Genomic DNA, 24,592 nt, shown 5'->3' on the forward strand with positions numbered 1-24,592 from the left:
ACATAAAGTATAATTAAAAAAAAAAGAAAGTTGCTTTGAGATTTCAATTTATCCCATCTCATGTACTGAACTCTCAGTGTGTTAATCAATTTTATACTCAAAGATATATACTACAATAGAATACAACTATGAGTGCAAGGAAAAACAGAAAATTCAAACAGGACTAGACACATTCAAAGCTAGATATTTTTTAAGGTATTTATTTTTCCATTCAAAGCAACTTCTCCTCAAAAGCTCTATTTCATAAGCCAGAATCTGAATCATGTCAACAACTTAGATAAATCTCTAAAGCAAACAATAACAAGAAAAGACAAAGTCAACTGGATAAAACAACTGATGTTTTCTCTTAATTATGGAAAAATCCATTTTCCAGCCAGCAAAAATTGGTTCATAAAATATCTAAGTCAAAGGACTAGTGACTATAGCAGCAAAATCTGAAAAAGTTCCAAGAGTTCTGGTTTAATGTATAACAATTTCAAGTTTTTAAAAAACATTTTTAATATTTAGGCCCACAGAAAACTTGTACTTTCTTCCAAGAGTAAAACCACAGTATCACTTTGGAAAAAACATCACTTCAGGAAAAAAAAAAAACTATGCCCATTATCAGAAGTAATTTGCTAATGCAATCAGTGGTACCCAAAATGAAGCTTTTTGAAATACAATACTTTAACAGATTAGCCAGTTAGTTGGTTAAATATCATTTCGACCAAAAACTTCATGTGTAAAGAAAATATTTTCCTCTTGTTTTAAAAATTGTAGCATTATTTTCAGTATTCTGTTTTGCTTCCAGACTACATTTTTTGGCAATGCCTCGTAACTATGCACATCCTGGTATAATATTTTAAATAAGAACATGTTCTAATGAGTTACACATGACTTTTTTTCTAAAATCGTAAGTTTTAAAAGTTTAATTTTACAGAACCTGCTTCAGTACATTATAAAAATACTTTATAGTTAAAAATGTAGACTTCTTATTTCATCACTTTAAAAGGATAAAATAAAGAAAAAAGCCCTACTGTTTTCTTGAATTCTACTTTTGAGAGAAAAATTATTTCCACCTGTCATCCTAAAGTTCAAAACAGGCAACACAGTTTTCCTACACCAAGAACATGCTTTGGAGTGAACCTGCTACAATTAGTAAATAGGAAGTAAAGAAGAGGAAAAAATCCAAAGTTTATTGTTGATATATATTGTTCCTAATTGGACTCATCTGCAAAAACTAATTTTTTATGGAACTAAAAATAATTTTCAAAAAAAGTGAAATAAATATTAAGAGGATAAAAGTCCATCCTTCTTTAAAGATATATTTAAAATTTATCCTACATATGATTATTAAAAATAAATTTTAATACGAAAACAATTGGTTTAATTGGCAAGGCAGTTTATAGAAGATCACCTAGAAGACTCAAAACAAGGGCAGTTTCAGTTCAAATTCTACATTTAAATAAGCATTTTACATTGGCCTTTGGACAATGATTACATGTGACCAAGCTCTTCTATTAAACAATAATATTTATAAAAAAAATAAATAAATAAATAAATAAATAAATTTTAAATGCTTTGTAAAATAAATGAGAAGAATCATGTGCAAGGAGAATATAGTAAGGGAAGTAACAGAATTCTAAAACTGGAAGGAAACATTTGAAATCATCTTATGTTGCTGTTTCTTTAACAGATAAAATGGCTGATACCTAGATAGGCTAAAAAATTAATTTTCTTGAAAAGAATGCAACCATTGGCCAGGCGCTGTGGCTCATGCCTATAATCCCAGCACTTTGGGAGGCCAAGGCTGCCAGGCAGATCATGAGGTCAGGAGATCGAGACCATCCTGGCTAACAGGGTGAAACCCCGTCTCTACTAAAAATACAAAAAATCAGCCGGGCGAGGTGGCAGGCGCCTGTAGTCCCAGCTACTCAGGAGGCTGAGGCAGGAGAATGGCATAACCCAGGAGGCGGAGCTTGCAGTGAGCCGAGATTGCGCCACTGCACTCTAGCCTGGGCGACAGAGCAATGCTCTGTCTCAAAAAAAAAAAAAAAAAAAAGAAGAATCCAACTACTCAATTAACATATCTTGAACACTTACTATGTACCACTACTATGTTGGGTGCTAGATGAGAAGATAGTCGCTGTTTTCTAGGAGACAGAAGTCTAATAGGAAGAAAAACATAAAAATAAACCATTTCTAATAGTAAGAGAACTGGTCACCTGGAGAAGTCAGGAGAGTACAGAAAACATAATGAGTAAGTTGATATATGAAATGAAAATGATAATTTGCCAGGTAGGTAAAGAAACAAAGGGTTTTCTAGAAATGAGAAAACTCTACAATGACTCCAGGCCTGAGAGAATATGATGTATTTTCAGTGTCAAAGCCTGAGGGTCCTGTATGCCTTGAATATCTTTTTTTTTGTTTGTTTAGAGACAGGGTCTTGCTCTGTCACTTAGGCTGGTGTGCAGTGCCACGACCATAGCCTTGAACTCCTGGGCTCAACTGATTGTCCCATCTCAGTCTCCTGAGTAGATGAGACCACAGGCATGCACCACCATGTCCAGCTAATTTTTAAGTTTTTTGTAGAGACAGGGTCTTGCTTAGTTGTCCAAGGTGTTCTTGAACTCCTGGTCTCAAGAAATTCTCCTGCCTTGGCCTTGGTAAGCGCTGGGATTACAGGCGTGAGTCACCACACTCAGCCCCTTCAGTTTCTCTTAAAACAGATAATGGGGGCTCACAAAAAATGTTAGTAGGTGAATAATGCGATTGGGCTTGAATTTTGGAAATTTACCTTTGTAGAAAAGATAGACTGGAGAAAGAGAGGGTACAAAAGGAAGCAAAGAGAAAAGATTATGAGGGCCTCTATGGGGCTACAGCTCTACAGGCCTTAATTGTTCAATTATATGACACAGCAACAAGAACAAATCTTTCCACCTGTCATCCCAGGTCTGGAGCCTAGAAGATTCACTGAGGTAGGAAGTTTCACTAAATTAATAGACTTTAACAATGAAGGTAAGTTCCATTTGGAGCATAAAGAACTGAGTGAAGTACTGGTCAGACACACAGGTAGAATGACAGAAATGTCCAGGATCCATCTGGAAATCTGATTTTCAAACTAATAAAAATTAAATATAGGCTTGCAATTTAACATAATTTTTATTTTTCAGATACAGTCTCACTCTGTTGCCCAGGCTGGCACAATCTTGGCTTACTGCAACCTCTGTCTCCCGGGTTCAAGCGATTCTCCTGCCTCAGTCTCCAGAGTAGCCAGGATTATAGGGACACGTCACTATGCCTGGCTAATTTTTGTGTTTTTAGTAGAGAAGGGGTTTCACCATGTTGGTCAGGCTTGTCTCAAACTCCTGACTTCAGAAGATCCACCCACCTTGGCCTCCCAAAAGTGCTGGGATTACAGGTGTGAGTCACCGTGCCTGGCCAATTTAACATAAATTATTGTACCTTTTTAACTGTTTTCTCAGAGCCCTTGTTCTGAGCAAATACCTTTGGAGCACTATGGGGTTAGAATTGGGAGGGAGGTCCAAATTATCAGGGCTCTGGACCTGTCACTCCCACTGTAACAGAGAGAGTTCTGCTTTCGACTATTTTATATGTTGGGGTCCTAGGAAGATGCTGTTTTTTAAAAAAAAAATTGTGTTCCTTTAAAAAGTCTGAAAACAATTTGCTATGTACTGAATTGTGTTACCCCTACCCTTAAAATTCTTCTGTTGAAGTCCCTACTCTCAATGTGATAGTATTTGGAAATGGGGCCTTTGTGAGGCATTCAGGCTTACATGAATTCATGAGGGTAGAGCCTTCATGACTATATTAATGCCCATATAAGAACAGATACCAGAGAACAAACTTGCTGTCTCTCTGTCATGTGAGGACACAGACAGAAGGCCAGTAAGAGAGCCCTCGCCAGCAACCAAATTAGCCAGGACTTCTCAGACTCCAGAATTATGAGAAAGACTTCTATTATTTAAGCCACTGAGTCTGTGGCATTTTGTTACAGCAGTTGAAGCAGACAAATAGACTATTACCATATAGCTTTAGAATCAAACATTTGATGTTAAATCCTGTTCAGCATTGTTATAAATTATCAGGAACAATATACTAGAAGTACCTACAAAAGAGCCTACCATACACACAGGTACTCAATAAGTGATAGCGAATGAGAACAAAAGGTCAAGGAACAACTTCACATAATAACTTTAGCAGAAGAAGAACTGGCCAAAAGGATTCAGAAGAAATCAGAAGAAGGGAAAAAAAAAAAAAAAAAAACCAAAAAAAAAAGGAAGTAGTGTCATAAAGCAAATGAAAGATGGTTTGAAGAATAAGAGAATTGTTCGATAGAAGGGTAAAATAAGAAAAGGACCACAAGTTACCCATCAAATTTTGTAATTAGCAAGTCAATTGTGAATCAGCAAAATCAGATTCTAAGTAAAAGCCAAATTCCACTAGGTTTGGTGGATGAATCAGAAATAAGGAAGTAGAGAGAGCAAGCATAAGACTTTTTCCAATGGTTTTTCATTGAATATGGAAGAAAGGGCAGTAGTCAGAGGAAGATTTAGGGTTAATGAAGCGACCACGTGGTTTTAAGATGGAAATTTGAATATGTTCGTGTAGTAAAGGAAACATTTCAACAGAGAGAAGATGATCTCAATCTGAAAGAGGGAGGGAGACCAATCTGATGGTCTAATATCCCTGAGTTGAATTAAAAGTAGGCCATGGAACACAGGTGGTGGGACTGGTCTCAAATGCAGGACAGGCCTTTCTGCCAATAAGAATGCACAGAAGGAGTCAGCAATGTGTACAAGTATGGATGAGTTTATAGTCAGAGTATGGCTCTGGAGAGAACGTATTCATACATACATTTTCTCTGTGTAGCATGTTGAAAAGTTAGCTGCTGAGTGTAAAAAGGGGAAAGTGGGAGTGGGAGATTTGGGAAACTGATGATGTGGGAAAGCCACTGTGGGATGTGAGAGAAGAAGTCACCTTATCTGTGTGCAATATGATAGCTGAATGGCACCAATCTGTTGTTTATGGGATCTTCTCCAGCTTCTCTCGGCAGAACTAATTTAACAATTCATACCTTTTTTTAAATTTCTAATTATTCTTTGTATTCAAATGTTACATATGGTCACCATATAATGAAAACACTAAAAATACTAATGTGTTGAATATAATTAAAACACTAAAAATACTAATGAAAAAAATACTAATAAGGAAGAAAAGATGCGATTACAAAGGAATTTTAGAAAGTGCCCCCAATGGCCTAAGCCCTTCTCTCATGTTACAGAGAAAAATGACCAAAGATTTATTCAACTTTGAGACTGGGCCCATATTGTAAAACAATTCCTATAAGGAATCTATTTTGTATTCAAATTTATTCCAAAGAAAAACAAAGAAAATACATAGTTAGAATTCCTTTATATAAAGATGCTCTATTTTTTTTTTTCTGGCAAAAGGCTCTGGATAGAGATAAAATTACCTGACTCCCCTCTTACATAATAAAAGGATTATCATGACACATTACAGACTCAAAAGATGGATTTAGAAAAAAAACTGAAAGTGCTGTCAGTGTCTCAAAAAAGCATTTTGGGACACAATAGGAAGCTATAGGTTTGGAAATATTCTTAACCCCTGAAGTATACCTTGAACAAGAAAGTATACTACTAAGCTTTGAGTGAAAAGTACTTGAGCCTACATGATCATGGTAAGTGGTTCTTAGCAGCTTTGAAACTGATTCAGGTCTTCACATTAGCTGCTTAATTGCACTGACTGAATTTTTCATTAGCTGATGAAATATTTTATTAGCTTTGGGAAACTGCTATAGTCATATTTACAGTAAGAATTTTCTAAACATTTATTTCCTTGGGGCAAAGATTTAACACTTTTTAAGAGCTACGTTTGCATGAAAACTCCTTGAGTCCTCTCCTCATTATTTGTACATCTATGAATAGTTCAGACAATAAAATGAAATAAAAATTAAAACCAGAGATAATTTATCCTAGCAAATTAAAGTGAAACTAAAGTGCCTAGCTTACCAAAACCTTGACAATTTGAAGTTTTATAAGTTTATGAAATTTTGTAATTCTTAAGGAATCAGAAGAAAATAACCTTTTATGCTAGTAGAAACCAATATCCTGCAAACTTAAAAAATGGTCACATGTTGGCTAAGTTAGTGAAACATTTTGAATGCTACCTAGACAAGAAACTACAGCTCTCACATTTAATATTTTAAAAATAATATGCCCGAATCAACATTTCTCATTTAGACCATATTGACATATCATACTATTCCCTACTAAATATTTTTTCCATATATATTCCATTTTCTTGGACTAGATGTCAGATTCACAAGATAATTTTCAATTAAAGTCTGAAAATATAAATCCATTATAAATATTATAATACATTAATATGATCAATGCCTTAACTATCCCTATCTCTAAATGTCTTCTGTCAAGGAGTTACAAGTGAATATATATGAAATTCATATATTTAATAAGCTCTAATACATTCATACATCAGTGGGGGAGTCCTGCAAGAGGATGGCAAAGTATGTTATGGAATAATTCTGTATTTCTACATAAAATAACATTATATACAACAATCAAGACAATAAAGTGTCAATTATTAAAGTATAGCAATAAATATGTAATAAGAATGTTATGACACTACCAGAGGACAATATAGACAGCATGTTTAGTGAAACATAAAAGGAATATAAGGATTTTTTTTTCCATAAAGTATATCATACCTTTAATTTTTCTTTGTTTTTTTTTTTTTTCTTTTGAGACAGAGTTTTGCTCTGTTGCCCACGTTGGAGTGCAATGGTGGGATCTCGGCTCACTGCAAGCTCTGTCTCCCGGGTTCAAGCAATTCTCCTGCCTCAGCCTCCAGAACAGCTGGGATTATAGGCACACACCATCCTGCCCAGCTAATTTTTGTATTTTTTCTAGAGGCGGAGTTTCACCATGTTGGCCAGGCTGGTCTCAAACTCCTGACCTCAGGTGATCCGCCCACCTTGGGCTCTCAATGTGCCGGGATTACACGTGTGACCCACCACACCCAGTCTAATTTGTATATAAGGAGGTTTTTAACTAACAAAAGCAACAACATATTGTAATTAAAAGCTAATTTCATACAAATATGCCTAGAGCCCATCTTATTCCTATTGTGTTTTTTTCCTCCAAAATGGCAACACTTTCAGATGGCTGACAGTATCTTTGGGTCTTGTGCCTGGAACATGGAAATTCATATCAGTATAAGGAAAACAAGATTAAGAATGATCTCTAAGACACAGAAAACTCAGTACAGCTTTTTAATCAATTTGTGCTTTAATACACTAGGTACAAAAGTATATGAATGTAATTGGCAATGTTTAAACTGCTATTTGATTGCAAACGATTGAAAGAAGTTTGATGATATGGGTTTTCCCCTAGCTTGCTCCCTTTTCTTTCTTTGCTCAAGGGCAATCATTTCAGATTGCAGTAATCCAAAAACTACCTATGTTCTGCTGTGCCTATATTTTGTTGATAAAATATGTGGAATAGAGAAAAGATTCACAAAGTTCCCAGTTTAATTTATTTCTATATAATGGTTCTTGATGACTCATATTTCAGCAACAAAAGAAAATAAGTCACTGATGGGATGTCACATCAATATATTAGATATTTAGATTAGCTTTATGAAATACTTTCCTATTTATTTTCTTATTTGATCTTCATAAGAATCTAGTGAAGGAGGAAAAAGTAAAGGAGAGTATGTTCAAATTACAAAGAGCAAGCCAAGGCTCAGAAAAGTAAGTGATTTGCCCAAGATACTCTCACCTCTGCCTACCAGAAGAGGGTAATAGAAGTATATAGAAGTATGAATAAAACTGTTTGTAAAGGGATTACAGAATGGCAGTCAGGGAAACACAAATAGATTACAAAAGTAAATCAAGGGAAGGGAGAAATAGGGGAGTTACTAATCACTGGACATAAAGTTTCAGTTAAGCAAGATGAGTAAGTTCTAGAGATCTGCTGTACATTGTTCTTACAGACAACAATACTGCATTGCACACTTCAAACGTTAAGAAGGCAGGAAGATCACATGTTAAAGTGTTCTTACCATAGCGCAAATTTTTTTTAAGTAAATGAGGGGGCAAGGTATCAGAAAATGGTGAAGAAGACTCTGAGCTCCCATCCTGCCACAGAAACATTAAAAAACAAGCAGAAACTGCCAGAGTTCTGGAAAATAGCTAAAGGTTTACAGCAACCAAAAAAGTACTGAATTAAGAAAAAGGCAACTTAAAAATGGTAGGGCCAGGTGCAGTGGTGCATGCCTGTAGTCCCATCTACTCAGGAGGCTGAGGTGGGAAAATCACTTGAGTCCAGTTTAAGTCCAGCCTGGGCAACATAGTGAGATCCTGTCTCTTAAAAACAAAACAAAACAGAAAAACAAAAAATAAAACAACAACAACAACAAAAAAAAAAGATGAGAAAGCTTTGTGGTATTCTTATTTGTCCTTGCTCCATACTCTCCCCAGCTTGGCAGTCCACATTCCTAGTGTGGGGACGATGGTCCCTGGCTCCAGAGGGATCAGAGCAGATACCATTAGTAAATTACTCTGTTTGTTCTAAAGCCTGGGAGAAAAAGTTGGGAGGAAAATATACATTTTTCTCAAGTGCACATGGAATACTCTCAAAGACACAGCAAATGTTAGAACACAAAACAAGTCTCAATAAATTTTTAAAGACTGGCAGCATACAAAGCATCTTTTCTGATCACAGTGGAATGAAGCTTGAAATCAGTAAAGAAGAAAACTAGAAAATTCATAAATATGTAGAAATTAAATAACACACTCTTAAGCAATGGGTCAAAAAAGATATCGCAAGGGAAATTAGAAAATACTTGAGATGAATAAAAAAAAAGACAATATAACAAAACTTACAGGATGTTGTAAAGGTAGTTGTTAGAGGAAAAAATATAGCAGTTAATGCCTACATTAAAAAAGCAGAAAGGGCCCGGCACAGTGGCTTACACCTGTAATCCCAGCACTTTGGGAAGCCAAGGCAAGAGGATTATGTAAGTCCAGAAGTTCACGACCAGCCTGGGCAACATAATGAGACCTTGTCTCTACAAAAGAAAATTTTTAATTAGCCAGACGTGGTGGCCCACCTGTAGTCTCAGCTACCCAGGAGGCTGAGGTGGGAGGATCTCCTGAGGCTGGGAGGTTGAGGCTGCAATGATCTAATTGTAGCACTGCACTCCAGGTGGGGTCACAGAGTGAGACCAGTCTCAAGAAAAAAAGGAACAAGAAGAAGGGGGAAGAGGGAGGATGATGGAGAAGGATGGAGGAGGAAAAAGGAGAAAGGAGGAGGGACGAAGGAAGAAGGAGAGAGGAGGGAGGGAACAAGAGAAGAAGAAAGAAGAGGAGAAGGAGAAGAGGGAGGGGGAGGAAGGAAGGAAGAAGAAAAAGGAAGAAGGAGGAATAAGAGGAAGAAGGAAGAAGAAGGATGAGGAGGAAGAAGGAAGAAAGAAGAAGGAAGAAGAAGAACCACTACCACCTCTCCAATCAATAACCTAATGCTACATATTAAGGAATTAGGAAATCTAAACTAAGCCCACAGCTAGCAAAAGAAATAATAAAGTCTAAACATAAATGAAGTAGAGAACAGAATAGGGAGAATCAATGAAACCAAAAGTTGGTTCTTTGAAAAGATCAACAAAATTGACAAGACTTATGCACAACTACCGTGACCCTGTAATTCTACTTCTTCGTATATTTCCAAAAGAAAAGAAAAGTATTGAAATAAGTACATGTACAAGCATATTTATAACAGCATTATTCACAATAGCCAAATCATATAAATACCCAAATGTCCATCAGTAAATGAATGGACAAATTGTGGTATATCCATACAATGAAATATTATTTGGCCCTAAAAAGGAATAAAGTGCTGATGAATGCTTCCACATAGATGAACCTTGAAAACATTATGCTACATGAAAGGAGCCAGTCACAAAAGAACACATATTGTGTGATTCTATTTATATAACATATCCAGAATAAATCCACAGTGACAGAAAGCAGAGTGGGGTAAATAGGAAGATACTACTTAATGGGTAAAGGGTTTTACTTTGGAATGACAGAAATGTTTTGGAATTAGACAGAGGTGGTAGTTGCACACCTTTGTGAATGTACTAAAAGCTATGAATGGTTAAGTGTATGTTAATGAATTTAATCTCAATATATAATTTAAAAAGAAAAAATGAATGAAAGTGTATTTTTATCTCAAATAAGGAATTCAGGGTCCCCTCAAAACATACCAGACTTCAAGACTTGGCATTACACATTTGTTTAAAAAGATACCTTACAATAATGAAGTAAAACCTTGAGGCAATACTTAAGGGATTCATTAGCTCAGGGAAAAGTACTGAACAGCAGGACAGAAAGAGGAGAAGCAGAGGAGGAAAAAAACTTACTGCTATGACTGGTTAAGTCCCAGGTGAAAAGCCTGAGTTCCTAAAACCTCGTTGATGTGGCAGTAAAGGGCTGACCACACTGACTTGTGTCTCAGACTATGTAACACTAAGGTTTCAAACTGGAAAGAGATGGCACGCTTTACCTAAGATAACCTGAGGAAGGCTGACTTACAAGACTATTTACAGAAGTGAAGGTATAGAGAAATACAAGGGATAGTTCAGTAATCTAGGGTAACAGTAGCAGGATTACCACCTTATGGCAAAAGAAACAAGTGCAATTCTGAGAACTCAAAAAAAGCATTTAGAGAGGGTTGTCTTGAAAAGAACAGTGACTCTGAGGGACACAACCAGAATATGGTAACCTGGTGTGAAACCAAATACCCTTGTCTCATTTCCCTCCCTCTCTGACTTCCTGCTGAGGTTGCCCCTTGCCCACCTCTAACCCAACCTGGAAATCAAAAGGCAAAGGAGTCTTTGATACAGCATATAAAACTGAATATTCCAGGGTATACAGCAGGATAAAGAACAGACAAGAGTGAATCTGGGGGTGCTAACAAAAGATATCTATCATGAAAAGTACTGTCAAGTCCTACATCCCATTCCCACATCATCAATCAACAATCACAATTATTAAGTCAGTTATAGGAGAACAAAGAGAATAAGTCTGTTTACCTTGGATTTGCAGAAGGGGCTTTTCGCAATCTACATGGAAATAGATTTCCCACACAATGCAATTAGTAATATAAAATTTATTCTTAAGATTTCCAAGACAATTTATATCACAGTAAATCTTTCTTTTATCTGCAAATCACTTCCATACAAAAGGACGAAAGAAACTTACGGTCTCTGATAAGGAAGGGCACCTGGCTGACCCTTCGTCATTTTCTTCAGGGTAAGAATCAGTTAACTGTCTATTTTCTTAACATTGCAAAACTGGAAACATTCTACCTCCTTCAGTAGTTAATATATTCTGATCTGCTCACATTCCTAGTCCAAATCACCAGATATACTAAATCATTAATTATAGAAATGCTAGGAACAACTGTAAAATAAGCATTTTAATACCCTTCCATAGTTTCTGGAACAACACTGCAGTTCTAGTTAGAAACCTATAAAGTGGGGGCGGAGCAAGATGGCCGAATAGGAACAGCTCCAGTCTCCAACTCCCAGCGCGAGCGACACAGAAGACCGGTGATTTCTGCATTTTCAACTGAGGTACTGGGGTCATCTCACTAGGGAGTGCCAGACAATCGGTGCTGGTCAGCTGCTGCAGCCCGACCAGCGAGAGCTGAAGCAGGGCGAGGCATCGCCTCACCTGGGAAGCGCAAGGGGGAAGGGAATCCCTTTTCCTAGCCAGGGGAACTGAGACACACAACACCTGGAAAATCGGGTAACTCCCACCCCAATATTGCGCTTTAAGCAAACGGGGACACCAGGAGAATATATCCCACACCTGGCTGGGAGGGTTCCACGCCCACGGAGCCTCCCTCATTGCTAACACAGCAGTCTGCCGCAATCTAACCACAAGGCAGCAGTGAGGCTAGGGGAGGGGCGCCCGCCATTGCTGAGGCTTAAGTAGGTAAACAAAGCCACTGGGAAGCTCGAACTGGGTGGAGCTCACAGCAGCTCAAGGAAATCTGCCTGTCTCTGTAGACTCCACCTCTGGGGACAGGGCACAGACAAATAACAACAACAAAAAAGCAGCAGAACCTCTGCAGACGCAAATGACTCTGTCTGACAGCTTTGCAGAGAGCAGTGGATCTCCCAACACGGAGTTTGAGATCTGAGAAGGGACAGACTGCCTGCTCAAGTGGGTCCCTGACCCCTGAGTAGCCTAACTGGGAGACATCCCCCACTAGGGGCAGTCTGACACCCCACACCTCACAGGGTGGAGTACACCCCTGGGAGGAAGCTGCCAAAGTAAGAATCAGACAGGTACACTCGCTGTTCAGCAATATTCTATCTTCTGCAGCCTCTGCTGCTGATACCCAGGCAAACAGGGTCTGGAGTGGACCTCAAGCAATCTCCAACAGACCTACAGCTGAGGGCCCTGACTGTCAGAAGGAAAACTATCAAACAGGAAGAACACCTATACCAAAACCCCATCAGTACGTCACCATCATCAAAGACCAGAGGCAAATAAAACCACAAAGATGGGGAAAAAGCAGGGCAGAAAAGCTGGAAATTCAAAAAATAACAGTGCATCTCCCCCTCCAAAGGAACACAGCTCATCGCCAGCAACGGATCAAAGCTGGACGGAGAATGACTTTGACGAGATGAGAGAAGAAGGCTTCAGTCCATCAAACTTCTCAGAGCTAAAGGAGGAATTACGTACCCAGCACAAAGAAACTAAAAATCTTGAAAAAAGAGTGGAAGAATTGACAGCTAGACTAATTAATGCAGACAAGGTCATAAACGAAATGACAGAGATGAAAGCCATGACACGAGAAATACGTGACAAATGCACAAGCTTCAGTAACCGACTCGATCAACTGGAAGAAAGAGTAACAGCGATTGAGGACCAAATGAATGAAATGAAGCGAGAAGAGAAACCAAAAGAAAAAAGAAGAAAAAGAAATGAACAAAGCCTGCAAGAAGTATGGGATTATGTAAAAAGATCAAATCTATGTCTGATTGGGGTGCCTGAAAGTGAGGGGGAAAATGGAACCAAGTTGGAAAACACTCTTCAGGATAGCATCCAGGAGAACTTCCCCAACCTAGTAGGCAGGCCACATTCAAATTCAGGAAATACAGAGAACACCACAAAGATACTCCTCCAGAAGAGCAACTCCAAGACACATAATTGCCAGATTCACCAAAGTTGAAATGAAGGAAAAAATCTTAAGGGCAGCCAGAGAGAAAGGTCGGGTTACCCACAAAGGGAAGCCAATCAGAGTAACAGCAGATCTCTTGGCAGAAACTCTACAAGCCAGAAGAGAGTGGGGACCAATATTCAACGTTCTTTTTTTTTTTTTTTGAGGCGGAGTCTCGCTCTGTCGCCCGGACTGGAGTGCAGTGGCCGGATCTCAGCTCACTGCAAGCTCCGCCTCCCGGGTTCCGCCATTCTCCTGCCTCAGCCTCCCGAGTAGCTGGGACTACAGGCGCCCGCCACCTCGCCCGGCTAGTTTTTGTATTTTTAGTAGAGACGGGGTTTCACCGTATTAGCCAGGATGGTCTCGATCTCCTGACCTCGTGATCCGCCCGTCTCGGCCTCCCAAAGTGCTGGGATTACAGGCTTGAGCCACCGCGCCCGGCCTATTCAACGTTTTAAAGAAAAGAATTTTCAACCAGAATTTCATATCCAGCCAAACTAAGTTTCATCAGTGAAGGAGAAATAAAATCCTTTACAGATAAGTAAATGCTTAGAGATTTTGTCACCACCAGGCCTGCCTTACAAGAGACCCTGAAGGAAGCCCTAAACATGGAAAGGAACAACCGGTACCAGCCATTGCAAAAACATGCCAAAATGTAAAGACCATCGAGGCTAGGAAGAAACTGCATCAACTAACGAGCAAAATAACCAGTTAATATCATAATGGCAGGATCAAGTTCACACATAACAATATTAACCTTAAATGTAAATGGACTAAATGCTCCAATTAAAAGACACAGACTGGCAAACTGGATAAAGAGTCAAGACCCATCAGTCTGCTGTATTCAGGAGACCCATCTCACATGCAGAGACATACATAGGCTCAAAATAAAGGGATGGAGGAAGATCTACCAAGCAAATGGAGAACAAAAAAAAGCAGGGGTTGCAATCCTAGTCTCTGATAAAACAGACTTTAAACCATCAAAGATCAAAAGAGACAAAGAAGGCCATTACATAATGGTAAAGGGATCAATTCAACAGGAAGAGCTAACTATCCTAAATATATATGCACCCAATACAGGAGCACCCAGATTCATAAAGCAAGTCCTTAGAGACTTACAAAGAGACTTAGACTCCCATACAATAATAATGGGAGACTTCAACACTCCACTGTCAACATTAGACAGATCAACGAGACAGAAAGTTAACAAGGATATCCAGGATTTGAACTCATCTCTGCACCAAGGACCTAATAGACATCTATAGAGCTCTCCACCCCAAATCAACAGAATATACATTCTTCTCAGCACCACATCGCACTTATTCCAAAATTGACCACATAATTGGAAGTAAAGCACTCCTCAGCAAATGTAAAAGAACAGGAATTATAACAAACTGTCTCTCAGACCACGGTGCAATCAAACTAGAACTCAGGACTAAGAAACTCAATCAAAACCACTCAACTACATGATAACTGAACAACCTGCTCCTGAATGACTACTGGGTACATAAAGAAATGAAGGCAGAAATAAAGATGTTCTTTGAAACCAATGAGAACAAAGATACAACATACCAGAATCTCTGGGACACATTTAAAGCAGTGTGTAGAGGGAAATTTATAGCACTAAATGCCCACAAGAGAAAGCAGGAAAGATCTAAAATTGACACTCTAACATCACAATTAAAAGAACTAGAGAGGCAAGAGCAAACACATTCAAAAGTTAGCAGAAGGCAAGAAATAACTAAGATCAGAGCAGAACTGAAGGAGATGGAGACACAAAAACCCTCCAAAAAATCAATGAATCCAGGAGTTGGTTTTTGAAAAGATCAACAAAATTGACAGACCACTAGCAAGACTAATAAAGAAGAAAAGAGAGAGGAATCAAATAGACGCAATAAAAAATGATAAAGGGGATATCACCACCGACCCCACAGAAATACAAACTACCATCAGAGAATACTATAAACACCTCTACGCAAATTAACTAGAAAATCTAGAAGAAATGGATAATTTCCTGGACACTTACACTCTCCCAAGACTAAACCAGGAAGAAGTTGAATCCCTGAATAGACCAATAGCAGGCTCTGAAATTGAGGCAATAATTAACAGCCTACACAAAAAAAAGTCCAGGACAGATGGATTCACAGCTGAATTCTACCAGAGGTACAAGGAGAGCTGGTACCATTCCTTCTGAAACTATTCCAATCAATAGAAAAAGAGGGAATCCTCCCTAACTCATTTTATGAGGCCAACATCATCCTGATACCAAAGCCTGGCAGAGACACAACAAAAAAAGAGAATTTTAGACCAATATCCCTGATGAACATGGATGCAAAAATCCTCAATAAAATACTGGCAAACCGGATTCAGCAGCACATCAAAAAGCTTATCCACCATGATCAAGTGGGCTTCATCCTGGGATGCAAGGCTGGTTCAACATTCGCAAATCAATGAACGTAACCAGCATATAAACAGAACCAAAGACAAGAACCACATGATTATCTCAATAGACGCAGAAAAGGCTTTTGACAAAATTCAACAGCCCTTCATGCTAAAAACGCTCAATAAATTCGGTATTGATGGAATGTACCTCAAAATAATAAGAGCTATTTATGACAAACCCACAGCTAATATCATACTGAATGCGCAAAAACTGGAACAATTCCCTTTGAAAACTGGCACAAGACAGGGATGCCCTCTCTCACCACTCCTATCCAACATAGTCTTGGAAGTTCTGGCTAGGGCAATCAGGCAAGAGAAAGAAATCAAGGGTATTCAGTTAGGAAAAGAAGAAGTCAAATTGTCCCTGTTTGCAGATGACATGATTGTATATTTAGAAAACCCCATTGTCTCAGCCCAGAATCTCCTTAAGCTGATAAGCAACTTTAGCAAAGTCTCAGGATACAAAATTAATGTGCAAAAATCACAAGCATTCTTATACATCAGTAACAGACAAACAGAGAGCCAAATCATGAATGAACTTCCATTCACAATTGCTTCAAAAAGAATAAAATACCTAGTAATCCAACTTACAAGGGATGTGAAGGACCTCTTCAAGGAGAACTACAAACAACTGCTCAGTGAAATAAAAGAGGACACAAACAAATGGAAGAACATACCATGCTCATGGATAGGAAGAATCAATATCGTGAAAATGGCCATACTGCCCAAGGTTATTTATAGATTCAATGCCATCCCCATCAAGCTACCAATGAGTTTCTTCACAGAATTGGAAAAAACGGCTTTAAAGTTCATATGGAACCAAAAAAGAGCCCACATTGCCAAGACAATCCTAAGTCAAAAGGACAAAGCTGGAGGCGTCACGCTACCTGACTTCAAACTATACTACAAGGCTACAGTAACCAAAACAGCATGGTACTGGTACCAAAACAGAGATATAGACCAAGGGAACAGAACAGAGTCCTCAGAAATAATACCACACTTCTACAGCCATCTGATCTTTGACAAACCTGAGAAAAATAAGAAATGGGGAAAGGATTCCCTATTTAATAAACGGTGCTGGGAAAATTGGCTAGCCATAAGTAGAAAGCTGAAACTGGATCCTTTCCTTACTCCTTATACGAAAATTAATTCAAGATGGATTAGAGACTTAAATGTTAGACCTAATACCATAAAAACCTAGAAGAAAACCTAGGTAGTACCATTCAGGACATAGGCATGGGCAAGGACTTCATGTCTAAAACACCAAAAGCAACGGCAGCAAAAGCCAAAATTGACAAATGGGATCTAATTAACTAAAGAGCTTCTGCACGGCAAAAGAAACTACCATCAGAGTGAACAGGCAACCTACAGAATGGAGAAAAATTTTTGCAATCTACTCATCTGACAAAGGGCTAATATCCAGAATCTACAAAGAACTCAAACAAATTACATCAAAAAAACAACAACCCCATCAAAAAGTGGGGAAAGGATATGAACAGACATTTCTCAAAAGAAGACATTCATACAGCCAACAGACACATGAAAAAATGCTCATCATCACTCGCCATCAGAGAAATGCAAATCAAAACCACAATGAGATACCATCTCACACCAGTTAGAATGGCAATCATTAAAAAGTCAGGAAACAACAGGTGTTGGAGAGGATGTGGAGAAATAGGAACACTTTTACACTGTTGGTGGGATTGTAAACTAGTTCAACCATTATGGAAAACAGTATGGCGATGCCTCAAGGATCTAGAACTACATGTACCATATGACCCAGCCATCCACTACTGGGTATATACCCAAAGGATTATAAATATTCTACTACAAAGACACATGCACACGTATGTTTATTGCGGCACTACTCACAATAGCAAAGACTTGGAATCAACCCAAATGTCCATTTGTGACAGACTGGATTAAGAAAGTGTGGCACATATACACCATGGAATACTATGCAGCCATAATAAAGGATGAGTTTGCGTCCTTTGTAGGGACATGGATGCAGCTGGAAACCATCATTCTTAGCAAACTATCACAAGAAGAGAAAACCAAACACCGCATGTTCTCACTCATAGGTGGGAACTGAACAATGAGGAAACTTGGACTCGGGAAGGGGAACATCACACACTGGGGCCTATCATGGGGAGGGGGGAGTGGGGAGGGATTGCATTGGGGAGTTATACATGATATAAATGATGAATTGATGGGTGCTGACGAGTTGATGGGTGCAGCACACCAACATGGCACAAGTATACATATGTAACAAACCTGCACGTTATCACATGTACCCTAGAACTTAAAGTATAATAAAAAATAAATAAATAAATAAACCTATAAAGTGTTCATCCTATACACAAAACTTCTATGAATAACACTTTAGAATTCTATGATACTGCAGCCACTTTTAGTCCATGACTAAATCTTCCTTCAGTTATAATTAATCCTGGAAAATTCATTGTTTGAGAAGACAGGGTTCCATATGGAGTTACCCTTGTTTTAAAACATGCCAACAGTCTCCCTTCCTCTCCATATCTTGCATAAATTTGAAAACTTAAAATGCTACATTCAAAAGATGTATATATTTTAAATTAGGCATGGGTGCCCTAGCAACTAGCAACATGGAGGGCAAAATGTAATGGATTTATTTGTTTTGGATAATTTTATGTCTCTGGTGGAAATGTTTAGAAATTTAAAAAAAATAAGTGAAAAACAAATCCTTCCACCTCTCCCCACTCCCTCACTGCCCACTGCCTGGACATATAATTGATTCTAATGAGATGATATGAAAAACAAAAACAAATAGTTTAAAGATTAGCCAGAAGATGACCCTAATTCTGCTGTTTACAAGCCATATGGCCTTGGGCAAATGACTTTGCTTCAATTTCCCCACCTGTAAAATGAATGCAGCAATAATTAAACTTGCCTTGCTTATCTCCTAGAATTGTAGTTAAGAATCATTGAAATGATGCTTTGACACTGTGAAGTGCTCTGAAATTTTATGAGTGTTCATATTAGCAAAGGCACATTTACTCAGCTAATTTACAATTACTGTTTCCAGTAACAATTTAGAAAGTGAGTCAGATCTGTACAAGTTAAACCTGAAAGGTGAATAATTTATTCAGTATGCATCAGAGAAACCACAATTGTTGATTTACAAATATGCATGGTTCTCTGGGAGACGGAGGTTGCAGTGAGACCGAGATCACACCACTGCACTCCAGCCTGGGCGACAAGAGCAAGACTCCGCCTCAAACAAAAAACAAAACACACACACACACACGCACACACACCACATGGTTCTAATTCAATTAATATAAACTTGTAGAAAGTCAAATGACAAGATAACTAAGAGACTATCGGCCCATTAAAAATACATCTGTAAATAAAGCGAATTATGATTTAACTCTACTGACAAAAGCATTGTTACAGTGAGGTTAAACTTGATTTTGCCGTCGTAATGCAAAATTTCAGTAGCTTTACAAGAGGCTTATTTCTTGCTTACTTTAACATATGTTAAAGAAGTAAGTTTTAAATTTAATTTCTTCCTTTTTTTTTTTTTTTTTTTTTGAGACGGAGTCTCGCTCTGCCGCCCAGGCTGGAGTGCAGTGGCCGGATCTCAGCTCACTGCAAGCCCCGCCTCCTGGGTTTACGCCATTCTCCTGCCTCAGCCTCCCAAGTAGCTGGGACTACAGGAGCCCGCCACGTCGCCCGGCTCGTTTTTTGTATTTTTTTTTTAGTAGAGACGGGGGTTTCACCGTGTTAGCCAGGATGGTCTCGATCTCCTAACCTCGTGATCTGCCCGTCTCGGCCTCCCAAAGTGCTGGGATTACAGGCTTGAGCCACCGCGCCCGGCCTAAATTTAATTTCTAAAATAGATTGTAATGGCCATTTCTTACATTGCAAACTTGTATCTAAAATAGATTGTAATGGCCATTTCTTACATTGCAAACTTGTATCTGCTATTTTTTATTCATAAAAATGGGCTGATTTTTACAAATTTTTGATTTAATATAAATACTACTACAAAAGAAGGGCCCTAAATCAGAGGCTCTTAAACATACAAAGTCAAAGAAAACCTTATTGTTTTAATAACTGTCAAAGATTGTCTTAGGCACTGATAGTGGAAAAACCAAATGTCAGTACTGCAAGATTACTATATGAATATCACTGTTTTAAATAAGACTAAGAGTCCAAGTTTACAAAAAAAAAATTTTTTTTTAAGAGAAATAACAATAAGGGCCTCTTTCCTGTGATAGCAAATGGTGATAGGATTTTGGCACTGTAAGTATAGCTTACTATCCCCAAGTCAGGGTTTCGCTTCTGGGTACTGCTTGAGGGCAAGATGGAAGCAGTCCAGAATGACAAGTTTTCCTGTGCTAACACTATTGGAATAAGCAGCAGCAGCAACAAATGGTTAAATGAAGATAGATGTGCTTTTTGGCTGAACTCTTTAAGACAGACAACTTAATGGTAATCATTTATATCAGAAAAAAACTATTCCATCTATGTTTCCCTAAAAGTATTTTCATCAGCTTAAAATTTTTTTAGTGGAGTGTGGAAAAGAAGATATGAACCAACAATCCCTAACTTTGAATACAGAAGCAGCTTTCATGTATTGACTTTTTTTTTTTTTTTTTTTTTAAGAAACAGGGTCTCACTCTGTTGCTCAGACTGGAGTACAGTGGCACGACCTTAGCCCCAGCCTTGAACTCCTGGGCTCAAGTAATCCTCCCTCCTCTGTCTCCTGCGTAGCTAGGACTATAGGCGCTTACCATCATACCTGGCTAAGTTTTGTGCTTCAAATTTTTGTAGAGATGGGGTCTTGCAATGTTGCCCAAGCTGGTCTTGAATTCCTGTCCTCAAGCAATCCTCCTGCCTTGGTCTCCCAAAAGGCTGGAACTACACCAGTGTGAGCCAGTGTGCTCAGCCATCAGAAACTATTTCTTAACAATGTAAATCTTTAATTAAGGAGAAAAGTTTTGTTTCATCATTCTAGCTATAAGTGTGACTTTACATTTTAAACTATGTTATTGAAAGCATCCTAGTCAGTGGCATTGACCATACATTCATTAATACAATTTCCTGAATCACAGGAACTAAGAGATCAAGGGAAAAACGGACTGGCCGGAGAAATATTTCCAGATGAAAATAAAAACTGTAATACAATTAAATGAACTTTTGATCTGTTAAATTCACCATTGTTTATTATTTAAATACCACATAATCACTAAATACCATAAAAACTAGAAATAACAAAACTTCTACATACTATGAGAATAAATGGAATATTATTAAATTACCAATACTTAACAAAGGCATTTCCTGAAAACTGTTAAAGAAATTATTCATATATTAACACTAGGTGGGAACGTCATACAGTTAACATTATCTAGAGTTTCAAATATTTCAACAGAAACCATATATTACTAAAGTTCAAATATCGCTCTAATTTTTTTTTTTAATTGAGCTTCTCGGGCTATTCTAATTTTGACCCTACTGGTTCTGTAACGTTGAAGAAATTTGTGAGAAGGAATAAGGAAGAACTGAATTTTAAACCCATCCTTTTAGATACCTCATCATAAGTCTATTTAGACACTGAATTCAAATAAATAACTAAGAAAGCTTTGAGACAGCCGGCCAGGCACAGTGGCTCACGGCTGTAATCCCAGCTACTTTGGGGAGGCCCAGGAGGGCGGATCACGACGTCAGGAGATTGAGACCATCCTGGCTAACACGGTCAAACCCCGTCTCTACTAAAAATACAAAAAATTAGCCCGGCGTGGTGGCGGGCACCTGTAGTCCCAGCTACTTGGGAGGCTGAGGCAGGAGAATGGCGTGAACCTGGGAGGCGAAGCTTGCAATGAGCTGAGATCAGGCCACTGCACTCTAGCCTGGGCGACAGAGCGAGACTCCATCTCAAAAAAAAAAAAAAAAAAAAAGGAAGAAGAAGAAGAAAAAAGAAAGCTTGAGACCGCCAAATGCCTAGGCAGATAACAAGGGGTCTCTGGAGAAACTCCGACCAGGCCCACAACTGTTTCCATCAGATGCTTTTGTGCAGATGAGGGAACCTAACCAGGGCCTTGTCTGAGCATGCCCACATGCCCACTGGGGGATCAGGGTGGAGCCATGGCAGCAAGGAGGATCCTGGCCTCTTCAGTTCCTGTGTGGTGGCCTGGGATTCAACTTGTGAGGCTGGGGGACTGTTAGCAGGCATCCATCTCACTGTGCTGGTTTTTTGTTTCTTTTTTTCCCTTTTCACCCAATAAAATCCTATTCTACGCACCCTTCAATGTGTCTGCATGCCTAAATCTCCCTGGTCGTGTGACAAGAGCCCGGTTTTAGCTGAATTAAGGAGCAAAATTCTGCAACAGCTTGATGGTCAATTTCCTTATCTACAGGGACTTTCAAATCCAATACTGCATCTTCAACTATACGTTTGAAAAGAGCAGCATCTGTGAAGGGCCAAATCTATATATATGGAATCTAGTGCTTTCTGAGTTCTCCTCCTACCCTGCATCATACTCTTATTCCTGGCATTTCTTCATCACTTGTCATTCTGTGAGCAGAAGCCATAATATAGTTTTAATTTTTTCACAATGTCCAAACACATTATGTGCCCATAACACACTCACAGTATTTGTTAAATGAATTTACAATACTAAAAATAAGAGAAGATACTACCTCTTGAAGACAAGGAATAAAGCAACACATCTGGAAGTAGTTTCTAGTTCCTTCAACTAATGGAAAATGAATAAGCAACAGTAAGAATCAGAATGCAACTTTTTATCAATGTCACATCTAAGACATTCTTGGACTTTATATAAAGTATTTCAACATCAACTATAATGTTAAGAAAGAAAGAGAAGGAAGAAAGCAAGGGGGGAGGGAGGGAGGGAGGGAGAGAGTGGGGTTAGGTAGGTAGATGAGGGAGGGAGGAAGAAAGGAAAAAAAGAGAGGGGGAGAGAGGTGGGGAAGGTGACAATTGCCTGAAATATGGCCCCTATCTACATAACACAAATGGTCCTCTTCAAGAGTTTTTGGACTACATATAGTGAAACTAATTGACAGCATCAACAAAAATTTAAGGAAAAGGAAAACACATTTACCTAGATAATCTCTAAGGTTCATTCAAAATTCTTCATTTAAAGCATCTCTAAAATTAAAGAAGTTAGATTACTTGTGAAATGTTAAAAGGAAAATGAATAATAAACAAACATAAATACAAAGGTACTAAGGTACAGAAAATCTACTTCACTAGAATTCCTTAATTTAGGGAAAGCACTTCTATATTTGTTTACACTTTTTGTTTAGAAGGAAACCCTTGATAAACTAGGGAAAGTGAGGTATTCTGCCCCTCCCAAGAGCATTTAAATGTGGAAGACATTGCCTTGTACAGGCAAGGGAAGTCATTTCTTTATGTTCCAGAAAAAGAGGAAGGAAAAAGATATAAACAGAAGGGATGAAATGAGCAATGTGACATATGGTCTGTATTAGTCTATTTTCGTGCTGCTGATAAAGATATACCCAAGACTGAGCAATTTACAAAAGAAAGAGGTTTAATTGGACTGATAGTTCTACATGGCTGGGGAAGCTTCACAATCATGGTGGGAGATGAAAGACATGTCTCACATGGCGGCAGACAAGAGAAGAGAGCTTGTGCAGGAAAACTCCCTTTTTTAAAACTATCAGATCTTGTGAGACTTATTCACTCTCAGGAGAACAGCATGGAAAAGACCCACCCCCTTGATTCAATTACCTCCTACTGGGTCCCTCCCACAACACATGGAAATTCAAGATAAGATATGGGTGAGGACACAGCCAAACCATATCATGGTCATAGTTTACAGATGGGTGTAAAGGTGCAGACACCAGGATGAAATCACTTTTCAGACCCAGACAAAATAGGACCAGGAAGGCATCAAGGAAAGGAGGCTCATGCTCACATGTCTGTTTCCAATGACGTCCTAAAATCCCTGTAAGAAATCTTTTTGCATTCTTCATGCATCTCCTGCCTTTGACAAGGTTTATCACTATGTATTCTTTAGGACGGTAGTAACTCAGATAAGCTGCTCTTGGAAGAACACTTGCCCAGTAACAGCATCTCTACCAATGAATTGACAACAACTTGGACTTTGAAATTCTGAAACCAATAAACTCTCTTTCTAAGCAGCTTATGTACATCTCCACTTTTGGCTAATAAAAGCCTTCCTTTACTCTTCCCTCACTGAATGCACTTGTGGCTTGCCCTTTCATGCATTCCACTTTAAAATCCTTATTTCTTATTCCCAAGAAAACTAAACATATTTAGAGATAATTTTCTCTAGTGTCTTTTTGTAGGTTGACATAGGTAATATGAATATGATCCCTCCTTGTAACCCTTAAATCTTCCAGACAATGTGAGTAGATTTTCTGGGGAATCCATTTAAGTGAAAAAAATTCTATATACAAGGTAACAAAGGGTGGGACAGAATCTCTCAAATGAATACCATAGCACAGAACTAGAGCAGGGAGGTAAACAAGGAAAAGAAACGATTATGGGTAGGACTTCAGACTGTCAACAGCTATGGGATTGGCTAGATCCATGTTTTAGATGTGATTATGCTTTTTACCTAAATAACAAAGGAAGGACATCTCATTTTCTTAACAATTAAAATTGTTATTAAATAAATAAATGGGATAATTTGTCAATCATGTACTCCCTTATTTTCTTTACATTGTTCCTTAACATTCTTTTTAAGAATTTAACCTGTGACTTTCCCTTGGTGTTAAGAGCACAAATAAAATCATTGGGACAAAACATCTTACCCGCTACTTTGTTTGCTTCAAAACATTAGAAAAGCAAGTAGTCTTCCTTAAAGATAAACTGAATT

The 24,592-nt window shown here is 38.4% G+C and overlaps 1 protein-coding gene and 1 long non-coding RNA gene across 3 annotated transcripts in view; both read right to left on the minus strand.

The window, feature by feature from the left end:
• The window catches only part of MNAT1 (MNAT1 component of CDK activating kinase), a 244,754-nt gene that overhangs the window by 24,499 nt on the left and 195,663 nt on the right, over nucleotides 1-24,592 (minus strand). The window lies entirely within an intron of this gene.
• Nucleotides 6,964-22,988, minus strand: LOC117069523. The gene is made up of 3 exons (XR_004431581.1): nucleotides 22,978-22,988; nucleotides 10,181-10,186; nucleotides 6,964-7,064 (listed from the first exon to the last, which is right to left on the minus strand). It is a non-coding gene; the product is annotated as an uncharacterized LOC117069523 (long non-coding RNA).

The sequence above is a fragment of the Trachypithecus francoisi genome, unplaced genomic scaffold (genome assembly GCF_009764315.1).
Source record: "Trachypithecus francoisi isolate TF-2019V2 unplaced genomic scaffold, Tfra_2.0 Lachesis_group3, whole genome shotgun sequence".
Taxonomy (NCBI): Eukaryota; Metazoa; Chordata; class Mammalia; order Primates; family Cercopithecidae; genus Trachypithecus; species Trachypithecus francoisi.